The sequence below is a fragment of the Pseudochaenichthys georgianus genome, chromosome 12 (assembly GCF_902827115.2).
Source record: "Pseudochaenichthys georgianus chromosome 12, fPseGeo1.2, whole genome shotgun sequence".
NCBI classification, from domain to species: Eukaryota; Metazoa; Chordata; class Actinopteri; order Perciformes; family Channichthyidae; genus Pseudochaenichthys; species Pseudochaenichthys georgianus.
In genome coordinates this window covers 11,170,225-11,184,718 of record NC_047514.1, presented here as the reverse complement: position 1 = coordinate 11,184,718, position 14,494 = coordinate 11,170,225, and positions in this window count along the sequence as shown.

The following is a 14,494-nucleotide window of genomic DNA, read 5'->3' as shown; positions in this document are numbered from 1 at the left end:
ATGTCCCTAGTGCCCACCTATCCGATTTGAACATGCTGATGTACAATGTGATGTAGTAGCCTAATGCAGGTGTAAGACCATTGTGTTTGTATTGTGTTATGTATGCATAGTTTTCTATGCATTTTGAGGGTTTTGGGGAGTTTGACCCCCAAAAACATTTTCGAACTCTAGGGGCTGGCTCCCCCAAAATAATTAAATAACATAACCCTAACCTAACCCTAAAACCGAAATAAAGTAACAAAAAAAAGTAACTAAATCCGCCAGAAACCCGAAAATCTTCGCATGCATATGTCCCGTTTCTCCATTTCTGGAAGTTGGCAACCCTAGTGTTACCTGACATAGGATGTGCCCAAAACTGATGTCTCTCAAACACTGTGTTCTTCTTAGGCAGACAATAGGCTCTGAATACTGCTAGAATACCAGTCTGTGCATCTTCTTCACCTTCATCTTCACCATGTGCGATGTCTAGCGTGTTGTAAACTTCAAGAGCCTCCTCTCCTAGTGCATGCAGCAGTATGGCCACTTTAATCTTCCTGTCCTTACCGTCTGCACCACTCGCGGTCATGTAGATTTGGAAGCGTTGTTCCCATCGTCGCCAGTTTTATCCCAAGTTGCCACTGAGTACCAGTGGAGATGGTAATTCGAATCGATCCATCTCTCTTTTTTTCTTTCTTCCAAAAATTGCACTCCCGCTCTCTGGGGACCGCACCTGTTAGCTAGCTTTAGGCTAACACAACTTCAACTGTTTACCTCCGGCAAAATGACGAACTGGACCGACTTCTGACGCCATGTAATAGTCCTTAATGCTCGTTGACCGCAGGTCATGGAGTAATAAGGTATCCGTAGACCTTTGTATGAGGCATCTTTATTTACTTAACAGATCTTCCGCCATATTTATTAATATTATCTTTATAACCTTTATTTTTCCAGATTGTCCCTTGAGATCATAGATCTCCTTTTCAAGGGAGACCTGCAGCAATGATACATACATGCGTTTAAGATGCGGGCTTGCATACACCCAGTATCACTCCCCAGCCGCACCACATCAGTAACGTCCTGTGTGCGGCACTATATACTACAGTGTGTGTCCAGTTTCATGATTCAAAAATAAAGACTAGTGTTACTTCATATTAGCTTGATGAGTAAATGAGCAAATATTTGCTAATATGTTCACCATATCAACAAACTGGAATATGTCGATGTTGTTCATTTATTTTCCCCAAGTGGCAAGCATTTTTTGTATATGCAGGTATAATAAAGCGTCACTGAACCATCTCCAGCTGCCATGGCCTATTGATGGAGATCCATCCACACATCCAAAAAGTGATCCAAACAAAAACAGCTAGTGGAAGCAGGTATTTGTTTGTGAAATACACACTGTACACACACCTTTGGTTGCAAATCATCAATACAAATGCAAATCAAGGCCTTAAATTAAGTTGAATAACATAGTGAACATTTAATCAGCTTCTTAATGTGATATGCTTATTCTTTAAGTTAGCCTACTGTTTTCCCGGCTTGCCTTACCCAAAATCCTATCATTGGTCTAAATGCTATAACTACCACTGTTGTCAAAGTGCTACGATTGCTTCATATTTCTGTTTCAGCTATGTTTGGTCAACACCATACACCATATTATTTATATATGTTTAGTAGCTTGTTGAAGTGCCCTCCAAAAATATTTGTTGATCTTGTTTATTGGTATTTATTATTTTGATATTATTTATTTAAACATAAATGTATCATTTATTTTATTTATTCGTTTTTCAGTTGAATTCTACAGTACGTTCAGGGTAATCAACAGTTAAACAGATACTGTTCAAATTATTATTTTAATTTGTTTTAAAGTTCAATAAATGTATGTTTTCAAAGTCAATGAATAATCGTATTTAATAATCGTGATATCAATTATTGACCAAAATAATCGTGATTATGATTTTTGCCATAATCACATAGCCATACCATGCGGTCATGTTTCAAGAAACAGAAGAATAATTGAGGGCTTTTGTCTGGACCACACCAGTAGAGTTGTGTCAGTGCTGCTGGTTGGCCACCCCTATTCATAAATATGACTCACTGTCTGCCTGTGAGTGACGTTATTTTAGTTTTGCATTAATTTTCCTTGTCTAATTTTTCCTCCTCTGATTCTTTAATTAAATCCTGATGACAAAACGGAGAAAACTGGAGATAGAACATAAAGCATATTTTTCAAATTGTGAGGTACGCAATTGTCATTAAGAGGCTATATGGACACTTAAGAGTTGGTGACTACAACATAGACACATATCACCTATTAAAGGGGCCCTATTATGTTTATTTGCAGGTTCATGTTTGTACTTTGTGCCTCTACTGTAACATGTTTTAATGTTTAAAAAGAGCTTTAATTTTCTCATACTGCCTGTGAAGTAGCATCTTTTTTCACCCTCTGTCTGAAACCAGAACCCAGTCTACAGTAATTGGTTAGCTGGCCGGCTCTGTTGTGATTGATCAACTGCTTAGAGATGTTTTGACCCTTAGCCGATCACAAACGATGTGTTGGAGCGCTTGCCAAGTAATGTCACTATGTTATGGAAGTAAACAAAGGAGTCCAATCGAGGTGCTTGAGGTAGGGAGGGAGTGTGTGAGAGAAAGTTTGTCATTTAAAACGTAGATACAAACTTGCTAACAATGTTGGCAATAGGAGAAGTATAGGAGGGCAGCAACTAACAATTATATTCCATAATCCAAGTATCTCTCAAAGCCCTGTGCAAGGAAAAACAGATTTACGATAAATAATGGTCATTCAGGGAATGGTCCTGTTTGAAATATTCCACTGATGTGCAAACATTACAAACAGCCAAAGTAAACAGTGGATAACATGATCATTTACCGTTACCATTTAATCCCTCTGTCATCTGTTTTTAAGACATAACTACAATCAAATTAACCATCAGCACAATCGACTTGACCCTGGAATTAAAAGTGATAACAACTTGTCTGTAACTACCGGCCCCCTCCTTTGAGCCAAACCCATCGTGATGGAAGTAAGTGAGAAACTGGAGAAGTGTATTTTTATTGACTCTGGACCTCTGCCTGTGACATGTCAGGAGGAAGCTCCCAGGGCTGAGGTGAGAGAGGGAAAAAGAAGCTCTCAGGAATGAAGAATGGGACACTGATACAGGGAAGTTCCTGTGCCCAAGCCTCGAGGGGCTTCAGGCTTCATTTCAGGGGATGTGCTTGTGTGCAGATAAAATTCTTAAGAGAAGCAGATACTGCCAATCAGAATGCACCAAACCAACACACTCTCACTCCCTAAGCGTCCAATAGCGACGTTTGGTCAGTGTCCGTGGCGTCCAATTGTGACGCTCCTAGGCTCCTTCAGCGTCATAAAGGGACGCAAATAGCTTTCAACTGATTGCAATGTATTCCCATCTGCGTCGGGATTTGACGCTCATGGAAGCACGGTATTCGTTTATGTCGGCTGCCCTTAAGGCCCTGACACACCAAGCAGTCACCAGAGGACTAGCCGACGCTGAAGTCGGCTGTTGCCTGGCCGTGTTCTCCTGCGTTTTGGCCATGTGTCGCACCGGAACACACCGCACCGACTTCAGTGCATGAGTGGCAATAACTCTCCTTACCAGCAGGCGGCGGTAGTGTGTATTCGTCATTCAAAAGAGGCAACAAGCGGAAGACAGAGAAGAAGAAGAGTATCTTTTCTCCGTAATATCATACAGAGCTGGCCTCTCCTGGATCAAGGTGATGAGCAGGTCTTCGTTTGCATCATTCCAGATCGCCATGATGAGATGAAAATGAATAGCAGTCTGTGTGTGCCTTCTTAAATTGTTTGTTTACGTCCCTCACTTCCGCTTCGCTTCTCATGCACTGATTTGCTAGCTGAACAGCCAATCAGAGTGATTATTTGGTCCGACTGCCAGACCCGATGCATGGCCGATTCAACATGTTGAATCGGCCATGCATCGGGTCTGGCAGTCCAAATAAGGCGTGTCACGGTCGACGGTGCGGGACACACCAACCTGACTACGGCGCCGCAAATGCCCGACAGCCTCTGACGGCCTCTGACTCCCAAAATCGGGTTGGTGTGTCAGGGCCTTTAAAGGTAATGTGAGCGTCCATTCCCAGGACTAAAGGATGGCAGAAGACACTACACTACCCAGAATCCCCAGCTATCGTTTGGACTACACCATGTGCTCTGTTTGACAAACCCCGTGATAGTCCTCAAGCTCTGTGATTGGAGAGTGTGCTCCGAGGGTTACCGATTCTCGAACAGCACTTGAAATGGGATGGAACCACGGCAGACTGTCCAAAACTGGATTTGAACGGGTCCACCGCGTCCCCCCTCCCCCACCCCGTCCCCAGAACTACACATGCTGGCTATTCTGTTTCGCAACATGTTCTCTATGGCACGTCTCTACTGGGAGTTGCAGTTTTAAAAGACGTTTTCGTATTTCCCATAATAAGAAGTTGCCAGTATTAAACTGTGTACATCCCTGGAGGTTTAGGGGACAGGAAACACTCACATTTAAAACATATAATTAATAAATGGTGCCCATTATGGGCAGTATTAATATATATACCCACATGCCAGCTAAGGTCAGAAGAGCTTTATTTAACAGCTGGTCTTATGTGTGTGACCCCTGTGATAACATTACATTACATTAATTGATAAGCCTGAAACATGTCAAGGTTCAGAGGCACATTTTGCAAATATGGCAGTAGCCATCGATCAGCTTAAGATAAGATATACTTTATTGATCCCAAGTTGGAACATTTGCGTTACATCAGCATGTGTAACAGTTAAATATGCAGTTGTGTTTATTTGAAAATCATTTAGTATAATCACACAAATTCTGTGTTTTATATTCAACAATTCTGTGTTCTTTATTTATTGATTGTTCAATACCTGACAAGGCCGGAGATTAAATATCTACATACATCTTATAAGAGTATAATGTATAATATCAGTTAAAATAAGTGCTTCAACATAGTTAACATTGCTGGAGGTATGCACACATATTGATAGATGTCTTGTAATGCACTGTTGAGGAACCTGCAACCCAAGTTTTTCATTCAGTGCAGAACTCCACCATAGTTGTGTTAGGCCTATATGATATGTCAATAAACCTTAGAACATCTTGAAATCTTGAAAGGGATGTGCAAAATAGTCATTACATACAGTCTTTAATTAACTATTAGTAGAGAATAACGAGTAATGAATATACTTTATAGGGATCCTATTAATATCTAATAATAAAAATAATTAAATTCAATAACATGCTTTAACCACCAGGTGTCCCTTTATATCAGCTGTGCACCTTTATGGTGTAAATACAGCCTATCTACCAATTGGATCAAATATAAAACTGAGCCGAATTAGTGTTGATACTGCAAGGAGACGCATTGTGTGAAAATAAATGTAAGATGTTGTTTAATGGCTGATATATTTATGATCCACGTCACGTTTTCAGTTCCTCATGTTTGTCTTCTCATCAGGGCTCTATAAATACAGAACTACGGCAGATATGTAATATGTAATGCAGCCGAACCGTGTATTACAATGCCGTTATGTGATGACTTTCAAAGAGAAAAGCAAGCACACTCGGAATAAAGTGTTTTCGGTCTGTTTCCGGTATTTGTTAATGACGATGTGCTGTGAGTTGTGAGACTGGAATTGCACAGGGGAAAATAACGTAGGCTATCTTTAGATGCGGATTTTGTTAAACTAATAATGTTTAGGCTGTGGACCAACACTATACATTGACGGGGAAGGGGGTAGCAATAAAGATAACACCATTAAACAGTTACACAACATAACAGAAATAATATCGATAGCAGCGTCCCTAGCAACCACCTTGGTAACAATGAAAACGTCGCGATTTCCTGAAGTAATCTTCGTAATAACTAGCAAACTAAAGATCATGTACATCCACTGCACACATAATCTGAAATAACAACTCATATTTCTCGCATCAAATGACATCAAAACGCATTTTAATGGCCAAACTAACTTTAAAATAGGCATTTTCTACCGAGAATAAAACGAATTTCGGCCATGTTTTCTTTTTCTGCAGGGAGATATTTGAAGATCATGTGACATAGACGCCAGCCATCGGAATGAATGGTGAAAAAAACGGGGTTTGTCAAACAGAGCACATGGTGTAGGCCAAACGATAGCTGGGGATTCTGGGTAGTGTAGTGTCTTCTGCCATCCTTTACTCAGACAAAATATTTGTTTCTCCGAATCGAAGGGGAAAAATACAAAAGCATTGCACACAATTTAAACCAATCAATGTTGTGTAATTAACAAGGATAATCTGGTGTTTTTTAGTCGATGAGTAGTTCAGATATCACTGTAAAATCAATCGACAGTAACAGGAATACTTACTTCCGGGTGTACAATTCTCCGTTATCCAATGGGAATGGACGCTCACATTGCCTTTAAGGGCAGCCGGCATAAACGAATGCCGTGCTTACATGAGCGTCAAATCCCGACGCAGATGGGAATACATTGCAATCAGTTGAAAGCTATTTGCGTCCCTTTATGACGCTGAAGGAGCCTAGGAGCGTCACAATTGGACGCCACGGACACTGACCAAACGTCGCTATTGGACGCTTAGGGAGTGAGAGTGTGTTGGTTTGGTGCATTCTGATTGGCAGTATCTGCTTCTCTTAAGAATTTTATCTGCACACAAGCACATCCCCTGAAATGAAGCCTGAAGCCCCTCGAGGCTTGGGCACAGGAACTTCCCTGTATCAGTGTCCCATTCTTCATTCCTGAGAGCTTCTTTTTCCCTCTCTCACCTCAGCCCTGGGAGCTTCCTCCTGACATGTCACAGGCAGAGGTCCAGAGTCAATAAAAATACACTTCTCCAGTTTCTCACTTACTTCCATCACGATGGGTTTGGCTCAAAGGAGGGGGCCGGTAGTTACAGACAAGTTGTTATCACTTTTAATTCCAGGGTCAAGTCGATTGTGCTGATGGTTAATTTGATTGTAGTTATGTCTTAAAAACAGATGACAGAGGGATTAAATGGTAACGGTAAATGATCATGTTATCCACTGTTTACTTTGGCTGTTTGTAATGTTTGCACATCAGTGGAATATTTCAAACAGGACCATTCCCTGAATGACCATTATTTATCGTAAATCTGTTTTTCCTTGCACAGGGCTTTGAGAGATACTTGGATTATGGAATATAATTGTTAGTTGCTGCCCTCCTATACTTCTCCTATTGCCAACATTGTTAGCAAGTTTGTATCTACGTTTTAAATGACAAACTTTCTCTCACACACTCCCTCCCTACCTCAAGCACCTCGATTGGACTCCTTTGTTTACTTCCATAACATAGTGACATTACTTGGCAAGCGCTCCAACACATCGTTTGTGATCGGCTAAGGGTCAAAACATCTCTAAGCAGTTGATCAATCACAACAGAGCCGGCCAGCTAACCAATTACTGTAGACTGGGTTCTGGTTTCAGACAGAGGGTGAAAAAAGATGCTACTTCACAGGCAGTATGAGAAAATTAAAGCTCTTTTTAAACATTAAAACATGTTACAGTAGAGGCACAAAGTACAAACATGAACCTGCAAATAAACATAATAGGGCCCCTTTAATAGGTGATATGTGTCTATGTTGTAGTCACCAACTCTTAAGTGTCCATATAGCCTCTTAATGACAATTGCGTACCTCACAATTTGAAAAATATGCTTTATGTTCTATCTCCAGTTTTCTCCGTTTTGTCATCAGGATTTAATTAAAGAATCAGAGGAGGAAAAATTAGACAAGGAAAATTAATGCAAAACTAAAATAACGTCACTCACAGGCAGACAGTGAGTCATATTTATGAATAGGGGTGGCCAACCAGCAGCACTGACACAACTCTACTGGTGTGGTCCAGACAAAAGCCCTCAATTATTCTTCTGTTTCTTGAAACATGACCGCATGGTATGGCTATGTGATTATGGCAAAAATCATAATCACGATTATTTTGGTCAATAATTGATATCACGATTATTAAATACGATTATTCATTGACTTTGAAAACATACATTTATTGAACTTTAAAACAAATTAAAATAATAATTTGAACAGTATCTGTTTAACTGTTGATTACCCTGAACGTACTGTAGAATTCAACTGAAAAACGAATAAATAAAATAAATGATACATTTATGTTTAAATAAATAATATCAAAATAATAAATACCAATAAACAAGATCAACAAATATTTTTGGAGGGCACTTCAACAAGCTACTAAACATATATAAATAAGATAAATAAATGCAAATATGTTGCAGTGCACTGTCACAACCTAGCAAAGCTAAATAATCGTTTTTTTCGATTATGTTGTTTTCGTAATTGTGGCAGGCCAAAATCGTAATTGCGATTAAAATACGATTAATTGCACAGCCCTACCGCATGGTGTCTGATTGATTATCATTCCACTATGGTCAGACACTCTCTCAAATATAACAGACGTAGACATTAATCAATCTTACACAACCAACCTCTGCATGGATGGAACTTCTTTTGGAATATACATTTTGTACAGCATCCATATTTATAAGAATTTGGCTTGGTTGTGTTTTTATTGGAATGAAAGTTGGACACCTTTAAGGCTTCAGTCAGCTAAGAGGCAATGCTAACGGTGAAACGACGTATACAGTAGCCTACACCCATTTTACAGAACATTGTTGCTTTTACTAAGAGTCAGAACATTGTTTTTAATATTCAAAGAAAATGTTGTCATTGATCCCAGATGTTTTTTTCTTCTTTTTTTCATCGACACTCAATATTGAAGTAATTACGGAAACATTCCACTGGGAGGAAAATCAGAGCAAACGAGAGCTGTCATTTCCCTAATGAAAGAGCCTGTTATTATTTCTTCATAACTTAACATCTGGCTCACAATATGGGCTTTATGACACTTTCAATTTCCATTTCAATCCCACTGATGGAGGAGGCCTGATAACACAAGGCTCTCATTGATGCACACACTCCAACGCGCACACACAATCACACTCACAGATCAGGTGGTGTTTCAGCACTTTGGTTCGGAGCCCGGCGGATACCTGACCTGAGGTTTTAACACGCACGTGCGCACAAAAAAGCATGGACACACCCTCCGATGCATACACACAGAGCACTTTCACCGCCAGCCAACACACAGGCAAGCTCTCCACTTTTACATGATCATTTTTGGCACGACTTCAATGAGAGGCAGGTGAGAAGTGCACTGGCGAAACTGAAACCTCATGCTCAGCCTGTTGACAGAGAGAGAGAGAGTGAAAGGAAGGCAGAGTGGCTCTTTGGATTGAATTGACCCCTCCGAGCGAGGAGAACCATGCAGAGTTCCAGGGGAGCAGTTTGACTGACAGCCGCGTTTGTAGAAAGGCTTACATGCAGGCCGAGCAGGGTTGTGATTTTTTTCTGAGACACACATCTCTTTCATCTGACATGAAGATTTATTTATTCCTGGCAGTTTTTGGCCTCCTCCCAGGCTTGTTATGCTGTTAAAACGCCTCTCATTGAGCGATATAGGTCACAGGGGTCACCAGAAGAACGGATCAGATTTGGTTTCCAACATGAGGGCTGACATTTTCAGCCAGATTCTCAGGCTTGTCTCCCTGTTGGATCCCTTAGTATACTGATACAAATGTACTTCACCTTCAGAATCAGTGACTTTATTATGATAACATTCATCAGGAAAGTGTTTTTCTCTTTTTTACAACTTCTGGGTTCATGACTTAGCTTAATTGTTCAGCCTTGCAGATTTTTCTCCTTTTGACCCTTCTGTCCTCCGAGACAAACAGAAAGCTTACATGTTGATTGTAAATCTTAAATTCTTTATTTGTTGCTAATTAGTAGACATAACATGAAAATAAAGCAAAACATATTGCTACTATGCACATAGCATGATGAAATATAGCTCAAGTGGGAGTGGTCATTTCAACACTTAGAGGCAGCTCCTGACTCTTCCGCTGCAATATTTCAAACTGATGAGTTGTAAAAAATTAAATGACTGTTGTCTTGTTTTGAAGGTGCATTAATCACACTAAACAATAGCATACAGTGTGACTACCTCATTATTGAAGTCACTCGTGTTTTGCCAGTGAAATGCTTTTGTTACGCGGAAAAATCTAAATCTGTCCGCTTTGTAGCCTAATAGCATTGACTAATGAAACCTTTTTTTACTGTGAAAGTCACTGAAGAGAGCCAATTCGGAATACTGCAAGACAAGAATATAAATATTGCGATAATTTCATCAGTGGGACAAACTGTAGAGTCACAACTTAACATCGTTTGGCCATGGACAGTGACATAATCTTCAAAATTGCCACTTTTAACAAAATCTTATTTATTTTCAAAAAGAATCCACAGGGTAGCTTTAATTCACATCTTTAAGTTGTGGAACTGTTCACTCTTATGTCTCTTTCAGACACACACACACACACACACACACACACACACACACACACACACACACACACACACACACACACACACACACACACACACACACACACACACACACACACACACACACACACACACACACACACACACACACACACACACACACACACACACACACACACACACACACACACACACACACACACACACACACACCAGACCAGAGGGAGGAACGTCTGAGTGATCGCCACGCTGTTTGAGCCACATTGAGTCACACGCGGCGCCGTGACCACTAAATCAAAGAGCTGTTTGAACAGCTGCATTCCTTCACACCCCTTCATCCTCTCCCATTCTCCCTTCCTTCACCCTCTCACTCTCAATCTATCTCTCATTTTGGCTTTGTCCCACTTCCCCTCCCTAGTGATATTCTGCTGTGATGAAGATCAAGAAAAAAGAGTGAATTTAGTCATCTTCTGGCTGCGGACAGGTGTCTGTTAGAGGTGAAGCGTGGAGATGAGACAGGAGAAACTCAGTGATGCTTCACAGCAGCTCCTGCAGCTGATTTATGGGCTCATGACAGCCCTGAGTGAGTCATTACGAAGCGTCCATGTCTGTCCACACATACAGTACAGCTGCCCTCCTCCAGAGTCACATACTGTTGGGCCATTCGTTTTCAGAGACAGGCACGATAATTGCAGTTGTATGGACAAAACCGGCTCAGATTTATTTAGCGTGAATCCTAATGTTTCAAAGGTGTGTTGGTTCGTTGGATTTGAATAGGGCGTAGGAAGTGATGGCTGCTGAATTTGATTGTACTGTATATTGCTTACTATTTATAATACAGTGCTCCATAGCAGGGAAGTAATGGTCAACACCCTAAACAGAATATAAATGCATGATGAGGACATTTAACCCTTGATTTGACTCACTTCTAATTACTGTAATAATACACACAGATCAAAGTCAGAACCACTATCCGAACAGACGACTTTTACTTATTTATTTTATAGGACAAAGAATGTTATAGCTTTGAGCACATTTAAGCCTCTGGCAGTGACGGATAACTCATACATCAAGCACGCCATCATGAAACCTAATGACCTGTATACACACAAACACACACACACACACACACACACACACACACACACACACACACACACACACACACACACACACACACACACACACACACACACCGCACATCAGAGAGCGAGATAACCTTTTCAGAACGAACTGGAAGTCGAGGGTGGAGTTGGAATGATAATAGTAGGAAGGATAATTATTATTTTTCTTTACCTAACACTGGCTCTGAGCAATAAACAACTCAAGATAAACTTTTGACCTCAACTGGAGCGGCTTTCTGGAAAGCAACAGGATAGATTTCAACTGCTTTTTGTTGTGTATGTCATTACAAAGGGACAGAGAAACAGTTGTTTTGATCTTCACGGCTTACTTGAATTTCATGAGACCGGGAACGTTTTTCAACATGCACAGAACGTTTTTTTTTTTAAAGGATTTTTTATTATTTCTCCTCTTAAAGGGCATCATGTTGGAATTTAATTTAAATACTATAATTCATTTTAAATCGTGAATTTAATTTTGTTAAACCATTGAATCCCACAGTCTTCATTGTTTCCAGAACCCCGTTACAAATAACACACTTCACAAATATTTAAACGCAACATCAAATTATTTTCAAATTATTTTCATAATGAAAATAGGAATGAAAAAAGGATTACAAATGTAGTTATTGAAACGTGTTACTGATCATTTGGCCATGCTCTCTGGTCTATATACTATTTAGAATGACTTCAAACGTAGTTTTTGACATTTCTCGAAACTTGTTGGTCGACATATTTGCTGACACTGATCTGCCATAAGCTAATGTGGACCAAATGATGACCCCCTGATTATTGAAGGATGTGAAAAAGGGGAAAAAAAGATTGCTTTTATTTTAATGACTTTGTGTTAAAAGGATAAATCTGAATGACCACACATTTTCCTCTCACTAACATCCACTCACAAACCTCAGCTCAGAATCTTACATGACTCAGACTCAGTCACCCACAGAGTATTCAAAGCACACAAAAATAACTGCAGGAGAAAAATAAATTATTGGCAAACAAAAAGACAAAAAACGTTACGCGATATTACCACAGTACATTGACTTAAACTGCCATGTTCTTGAAAACATTTCCCAAGATTAACAGCTATAGTAGTTGAAGTTTAAATTGTTATTCTTATTGGCCGTTATCATTACGATGTGGAATTTCCTTGTAAATCAATGACACTTGTGAAAGATGTTTCCTAATAAAGAGGGGGGGAAACATTCATTTCATTTAATTTCAAACCTTTATTTAGACAGATAGGTCCCTTGAGATCTTGGATCTCTTTTACAAGGGAGACCTGCATCAATTTAGTTCCACATGAAACATCAAAACAACATCAAAACAAACAATAGAGGACATCATATTTACATATTCACCAACACTTACCCATAGTGTCAGAAAGCATCTCGTGCAGACGTGCCTTAAAAACATTCAGAGAAATAAAATTGCTCAATTTTAATTTGGACTGTAGGCTGTTCCAAGCAAGTGGAGCTGCGCACATAAAAGCCGTCTTACCTAAGACAGTCCTCACTCTTGGCACATCTAACAAGACCACATCCTGCGATCTCAGACAATAGCTGCCCGCAACTTTCTGCTTTACCAGAGAACAGATGTAATATGGGAGTTTGCCCAACATAGCTTTATAAATAAAACAGTGACTGAGCCTCCGTACAGAGAGTGATGGTAAACCTGCCTTGGTATACAGTGTACAGTGATGTGTAAGCGCTTTACAATTTGTGACAAATCTCAGAGCACTGTGATACGCAGCATCCAATTTTCTCAGGTAATTGGCAGGTGCATTCATATACAACAAATCACCATAGTCCAGCACAGGTAAAAAGGTCACAGTGACTAGCCTTTTCCTGGCCTCAAGCGAGAAACAGGACTTGTTCCTGTAGAAGAAACCTAGCCTAACCCTCCGTTTTTTAAGCAGGTTATTGACATGAAGTTTAAAAGAGAGACAATCATCAAGTCAGATACCAAGGTATTTGTAACAGGCAACAACTTCAAGTTTTGTTCCTTGCGTAGTTACAATATCTAAAACAGGCTCTGGTGTCTTTTTAGCTTTAGAAAAGAGCGTTACCTTGGTTTTATCCACATTTAAAAGAAGCTTTAATTCAGAGAGCTGAGTCTGAATAGTGTTAAAAACAGCCTGTAATTTAACAACAGCCTCTTTAATGGAGGGACCTGCACAATACATCACAGTATCATCCGCATAAAAATGTAAAGTAGCTTCATCCACATTATCACCTACGCTGTTAATATATATGGAGAATAAAAGTGGTCCTAAAACAGAACCTTGTGGTACACCATTAGAAATGTTTAACCACTCAGAAGACAGTCCATCAAAATGAACACATTGGGACCTTTCAGAGAGGTAGTTCACAAACCACCCCACTGCATGGCTGGATATGCCAATACTGAGTAGCCTCTGCTTTAAGATGCGATGATCAACGGTGTCAAACACTTTGGAAAGGTCAATAAACAGAGCTGCACAACTCTGCTTATTATCTAAAATACTAGTAATGTCATTTACCACTTTCATTGTGGCAGTGATGGTGCTGTGTTTCTTTCTGAATCCTGACTGATGTTTAGACAGGATATCATTTATACATAAAAACTCCTTTACTTGTTCACTCACAAGTCGTTCGAGCACCTTAGCCAGAACTGACAATTTAGAGATTGGCCTATAGTTATTTAAAATAGTTGCCTCCCCTCCTTTCAGTAAAGGCAAGACATAAGCAGACTTCCATACTTTTGGAATTGTATTTGTGCTGAGGGAGAGGTTAAAACGAGAAGTAAGAGGTGGAGCAATAAAATCTGCAGCTATCTTTAAAAAGAAAGGTTCTAAGTTGTCCGGGCCAGCCGGTCTCCTAGGATCTAGGATCTAACTTGGATAATGCTTCATGAACAATACCAATAGTTAAAGGAGTCAAACTGAAAGGGTTTTCCAGACCACATTGTTCA